Genomic DNA, 6779 nt, shown 5'->3' with positions numbered 1-6779 from the left:
GCAGTGAGCTGTGATTGTGTCACTGCATTCCAGCCTAGGCGATAGCGTGAGATCCTGTCTCAAAAAACAAACAAACAGAAAAAAGAATGTGTATTCTGCAGCTGTTGGATGAAATGTTTGTAAATATCTGTCAGATCCACTTAGTTTATGGTGCAGATAAAGTCCTATGTTTCTTTGTTGATATTCTGTCTGGTTGATCTGTCCAATGCTGAAAGTGGGGTGTTGAGGTCTCCAGCTATTATTATGTTAGGGTCTATTTCTCTCTTAACTCAAATAGTATTTGCTTTATATATCTAGGTGCTCAGAGCTGGGTGCATATATATTTAGAATTGTTACATTCTTTTGCTGAATTGTCCCCTTTGTCACCTTGATTATTTTAAAAATAAATGTACTGTGCCAATTGGTTGTTGCCTTGTTTGAATGAAATAATGAATTGCCCAATGATTGGTGAGGATGATTCATTTCATAATGCTCTTGGAAATACAGATAGACATTATGGCACTCAAAATCTTCAATTCTATGGCTTCTCTTTGGGATTATCCTCTGTTAAAGTGCTGAGTGTTACTAGTGTTTTGAATTTCTTCTTCATAGACTCATAGTTAAGGATACATATTGAGAATTCAGACCATGATTGTAATTTCAGCTCTTCTGCATACTAAAAATCTGACTTCAAGAAAATTTTTAAAAACCCCTCTAAGCCTCCATTTCATTATGTTTAAATTGAAGAAACGATAGCCCTTCCTTTATGGGACTGCTATGGGATAATATATGTACAGTCTTAGCACGGTTCTTGGCACATGCCAAATGCTCTGTAAACGCTACCTATGTACCATTATTTTTTCTCTTTACAAATATTCATCAGGCATCAACTATGCTCCAGGCAATGAACAAAACAGAAATGGCCCTGCCCTCAGACAGCTTACGTCCAGTTTTTATTATTTTGAGGGTGGTAGGTGGTTTTAAGTAGAGGGCACATTTGACTCTGCAGACATAAAAGTCCTTTTAGAAAAATGACTGTAAGAACTGATCTAAAAATTCAAATAAGAATTATTAGAAAGAGACTTGATAAATAACAACATTATTCTACAGTCATTTTCAATACTTAGAAATAAATCTGATATGGATGTAAAGTCTTAACCTTCCAGAAAGCCTCTTATGTCAAATATCATTTTTATTGTTGTGCAAATGAATATAGTTGACAGTGACATATGAGAGAACCAGTGTATAGAATCACAGAGCCAGAGCCAACCATTTAAATTAACCCACACCCTGCCCTGTGTGCTTTCTGTGTAATGGACTGAATGTTTATGTCTCCCCTGCCCTCCAAATTTATATGTTGAAAGCTTAACCCCCAATGTCATGGTATTAGGGAACTTTGTGAGGCGATTATGGTGGGGCCTTTGGGAGGTAATTATGTCATAAGGTAGAACCCCCATGAATGGCATTAGTGTCCTTATAAGAGGCCCTGAAGAGGCCTTTCCTTCCACCATGTGAAGACACAGTGAGAAGGTGGCATCTGTGAAAATGCAGGTCCTCATCAGACACTAAATCTGCTGGTGCCTTGATCTTGGACTTCTCAGCCTGTAGAATTGTGAGAAATAAATCTCTGTTGTTCATAAGCCACCCTGTTTGTGGTATTTTCTTATAGCAGCCTGAAAGGACTAAGACATCACCCTCCTCTGCTGCTCACATTATATCCCAGGCATGGGAGATTTTTCCATGGCGATATGCGTATATTTTGTTTTCTTTTTAGACTTCGAAACTTATTTATAAAAGCATGATGATAAAGTAGCATGAATGTGAAGCTCTTTGCTTCCTGGCCCCTAAAACATGCATTTTTGTACATGTTTCTTTAATTTAATTATAAAGCAGAACACGTAGTGAAAAAATGAATGACAGATCCTTCACTCTCTGGGGGCTAAAAGAATCCTATAGAGCAGAGGAGCTGCTCCCTGGGGTCTTCTCTGCCTTTTCTGGGTCTCTATTTTGTGGTAAAGGTAACTTCTGGTGACACGACAACTGTAAAGCCTGGGGCTTCCTGACTTGGCATTTCACGAAAGATTAACCGATAAATTCCACTTCTAGGAATTGATCTTAAAAAAATAATGATAAAGGCTGGGCGCGGTGGCTCACGCCCGTAATCCCAGCACTTTGGGAGGCCAAGGTGGGTGGATCACGAGGTCAAGAGATCGAGACCATCCTGGCTAACATGGTGAAACCCCAACTCTACTAAAAATACAAAAAAATTAGCCAGGCGTGGTGGTGGGCACCTGTAGTCCCAGCTACTCAGGAGGCTGAGGCAGGAGAATGGTGTGAACCCAGGAGGTGGAGCTTGCAGTGAGCCCAGATCACAGCACTGCACTGGAGCCTGGGTGACAGAGTAAGACTCCGTCTCAAAAAAAAAAAAAAAAAAAAAAAAAAAAGATAGAGATGCAACATGATCTAGTTATAAAGATGTTCATTGCAGTATTGTTTATAATAAAAAATAGAGACTCCCTAAGTACCTAAGAACACAGATTAGTTAAGAAAACAGTGGTAAATCCATATGTTAAAAAAATATAATTTACATGAAAAGATGTTCAAGATGTGATGAAATAAAAAAGTAGGCTGCTGCCGGGCACAGTGGCTCACGCCTGTAATCCCAGCACTTTAGGAGTCCAAGGCGGGGGCAGATTATGAGGTCAGGAGTTTGAGACCAGCCTGACCAATATGATGAAATCCCATCTCTACTAAAAAATACAAAAATTAACCAGGCATGGTGGCACATGCCTGTAGTCCCAGCTACTTGGGAGGCTGAGGCAGGAGAATCGCTGGAACCCAGAAGGTGGAGGTTGCAATGAACTGAGGTTGCATGTGCCACTGCACTCCAGCCCAGGCGACAGAGCAAGACTTAGTCTCAAAAAAAAAAGTAGACTGCAAAACAGCAGGCACAGTAGGATCCTAGCTTGTTAAAAAGGACATATGTCTGTGTTAGCTTGTACACATAACAACTGACTAGAAGGTATATACAGTGGGACCCTGTGGGTGATGAGATTACAAGTAACTTGGATTTTCTTCTTTTTGGTTCTCTATATGCTCTGCAAATAACTAGTGGCAGCTTTCACTGGTACCTGTTAAGTGCTGATTATGTCTCCCCAAATTCACATGCTGAAGTTCAGGATATGACTATTTGGAGATAAGAATTTTAAAGAGGTAGGCCGGGCGCGGTGGCTCAAGCCTGTAATCCCAGCACTTTGGGAGGCCGAGACGGGCGGATCACGAGGTCAGGAGATCGAGACCATCCTGGCTAACACGGTGAAACCCTGTCTCTACTAAAAATACAAAAAACTAGCCGGGCGAGGTGGCGGCGCCTGTAGTCCCAGGTACTCGGGAGGCTGAGACAGGAGAATGGCGTAAACCCGGGAGGCGGAGCTTGCAGTGAGCTAAGATCCGGCCACTGCACTCCAGCCCGGGCAACAGAGCCAGACTCCGTCTCAAAAAAAAAAAAAAAAAGAATTTTAAAGAGGTAATTGAGTTAAAATAAGGTCATATGGGTGGACCTAATTTGATATGACTGGTGTCCTTATGAAAGAGGGAAACTTGGACACAGACATATATAAAGGGAAGACCATGTGAAGACATAGAGAGAAGATGGCCATCTGCAAGCCAATAAGAGAGACCTTAGAAGAAATCAACTCTGCTGACACGTTGATCTTAAACTTCTAGCCTCTGAAGCTGTGAGAAAATAAATTTTTGTTGTTTAAGTCACCTAGTCTCTAGTATTTTGTTACAGTTACCCTAGCAAGCTATTGTAGTACCCAAACCCCAACAATCTTTATGCCTTCCTCATCTCTAATGAAACTCCAGCTTGGTTTAGGTATCCACCTTCCTCCATGAGAAATGGGCTGAATCCCTATCGCCCATGCCAATGGCGGTAGGCCCCTTCCCTTGACAGATGTTGACTTATACATGCACATGTGACTCAGTTATGGGTAATCAGAAGTGAAAAATCTTGAGAGTTTCTAAGTTTTCCTAGAGCATTAGACACATCCTAAGGCATAGTCCCTTGTTTGGTTTATATTTTTGCTGGATATTGTCATATCTGCCTAAGGGTGGCAGCACCTCGAGATCATGAGAGAAGCTGGCCTGATCTCATGATCAGAGGGTCACTTTGCCTTGTGAAGGACAGAAAAGCAGAAAAATAAAAAGAATCTGGATTGATGATGTCTTTGTATCCGCAAATAAATCACCCCCATGGAGTCAAACACCTGAAGAATCGTTTCATGAGATAATACAGTTTATTTTTAAGCCAGTTTAAGTTTGTTTTTTCCTTGCTTGGAGCCCAAAGCATCCAAATGGGTACAATTGAAACCCAAAACAAAATGCAAACCAGTGCAAAATACGTTCTAGAAACCCTCAGATACCTCTAGGCCTCTACCTAAAAGCATGGACTCCACATCTAACAAACTGCTCCAGCAAGAAATGGCCTTCTTTGGCTAAAGCATAGGTGCTAGTTAAAAAATTCGTTCTGTGCAGAATATTGACAACCGTAGAATACACATTTGAATGCCCCCCACTCAGGTTCCCACGTCACTGAGTTCTACTCAGTGAATACAAGTGCCCAAGGTCCATGTTGCATAACAACTTCAGGGATTATTTAATTGGAGCCGCTACTTCATCTCAGCCATTTAACATTTGAATGCCTGTGGAATATGCAACCCAGGACCCTGCCCTGTTGCGAAGCTGTGGGACTACTAAGCATATGGAATTAAGACCTGCCTGCAAACAGATTATATTCAAGGTAGGATAAGACAGACGTGTGAGGGAACCCCAAGACAAAGCAAGACCATGTATAGGTAAGTAGGATAGGCAGAGGGGTAGACACAGGATTAGCTTCCATTGGGGATGGGAGGAAAGGACCAGAAAGTCAGGATTGTTCCCTAGTTCTACATTTTTTTTTTTTTTTTTGAGATGGAGTTTCACTCTGTCACCCAGGCTGGAGTGCAGTGGCACAATCTCGGGTCACTGCAACCTCCACCTCCTGGGTTCCAGCAACTCTTCTGCCTCAGTCCCCCGAGTAGCTGGGACTACAGGCACGTGCCACCACGCCTGGCTAACTTTTTTTTGAGACAGAGTTTTGCTCTTGTTGCCCAGGCTGGAGTGCAGTGGCAAGATCTTGGCTCACTGCAACCTCCACCTCCCTCCACCTCTCCTGCCTCACTCAGCAGCCTCCCGAGTAGCTGGGGATTACAGGCATGCGCCACCATGCCCGGCTAATTTTTGTGTTTTCAGTAGAGACAGTGTTTCACCATGTTGGCCAGGCTGGTCTCAAACTCATGACCTCAAATGATCCAACCACCTCGGCTTCCCAAAGTGCTGGGATTACAGGCGTGAGCCACTGTGCCCGGCTGCTGGTCCCACATTTTTTGTAAACCATTTGCTGTGTTTAGGCTTTTACTTCATTCAGGTTCCTTTGCTAATTTCATCCCCATGGAGAAGTCTTTGTTATCTAGAGTGTCCCACACATCATTCCCCAATTCCCTCCTATCCACTCACACTGCTTTTAATTTTTTTCATAGTACTTCTGCCAACACTACATGTATCTCTCTAGGAGAAATTGTCTGTCAGTTTTTCTCTCTCTTAATTTAGCTCCCCTGTACAAATCAACCAAAGCTGTGAACTCCGACTTTGGAAGTTAACTGATTTTCACTCTCTTGCTGGAAACAGATCTTAAAAAACTTGCTTATACATGGACATAGAGACATATATGCTAAAGTGTTCATTACAATATTGTTTGCAATAGAGAAAACTAGAAAACAACTCAAGTGTCCATTAATAAGCTAGTTATTACATAATTTATGATACATCCATACTATGTTTCTTAGCTAAAGAAACATAGTTGCACAAGTTATGATACATAATCCCTGTTACAGTTCAGGCTACTATAACAAAAGTACCATAGCTTGGGTGGCTTAAACCACAGACACTTACTTCACACAGTTCTGGAGGCTGGGAAGTCCTAGATCAAGGTGCCAGCAGATTTGGTAGCTGGGGAACCCCATTTCATGGTTCATATATTGCTGTCTTCTTGCTTAAAGAAGGGCAAGAGCTCTGAGGTCTCTGTATTTTTTGGGGCGGGAGTCTCTTTTACAAGAGTATGAAACCCATTATGAGGATTTACATGACCTAATCACGTCGCCAAGGTCCCATTTCCTGAAACCATCCCATCGAGGTTTAGGATTTCAACAGGAATTCTCAGCGTACACAAATATGCAGCCCAGAACACTATGGAATACTATGTACTAGCTAATGTGTAATTAACAGTAATAAAATAAGAGCATGACCAGCCTCAGCAACATTGTAAGACCTGGTCTCTAAAAAAAAAAAAATTACCTTGGCAGGGTGCTCACCTGCAGTCCTAGCTGTTTGGGAGGCTGAGGTGGGATGATTACTTGAGCCAAGGAGTTTGAGTTTCAGTGAGCCATGATCATGCCACTGCACTCCTGCTTGGTTGACAGAGTGAGACCCTGTCTCTTAAAAGAAAAAAAGTAGCTAAATTTACTAAATGCTTATTTATATTTTATCATTTCTTTTCCCTTCCACCACTGTAAGACGTGTACTTTTTTAAATCCCTAGTTCACAAATGAATAACTGAGGCACACAGAGTTTAAGGGATTTGGTCAAGATCAGATAATTAGGAAGTGGCGAAGTCAGGATCATGACTAGTCTGAGGCTAGCACACACAGCCAGCCACTTCTCCATAATGTCTTACAAGAATATGTAAGAGACATGTATATGGA

The sequence above is a fragment of the Macaca fascicularis genome, chromosome 2, assembly GCF_037993035.2.
Source record: "Macaca fascicularis isolate 582-1 chromosome 2, T2T-MFA8v1.1".
Classification (NCBI taxonomy): Eukaryota; Metazoa; Chordata; class Mammalia; order Primates; family Cercopithecidae; genus Macaca; species Macaca fascicularis.
The sequence above is the reverse complement of the archived record's forward strand: the minus strand, read 5'-3'. Positions refer to the sequence as shown.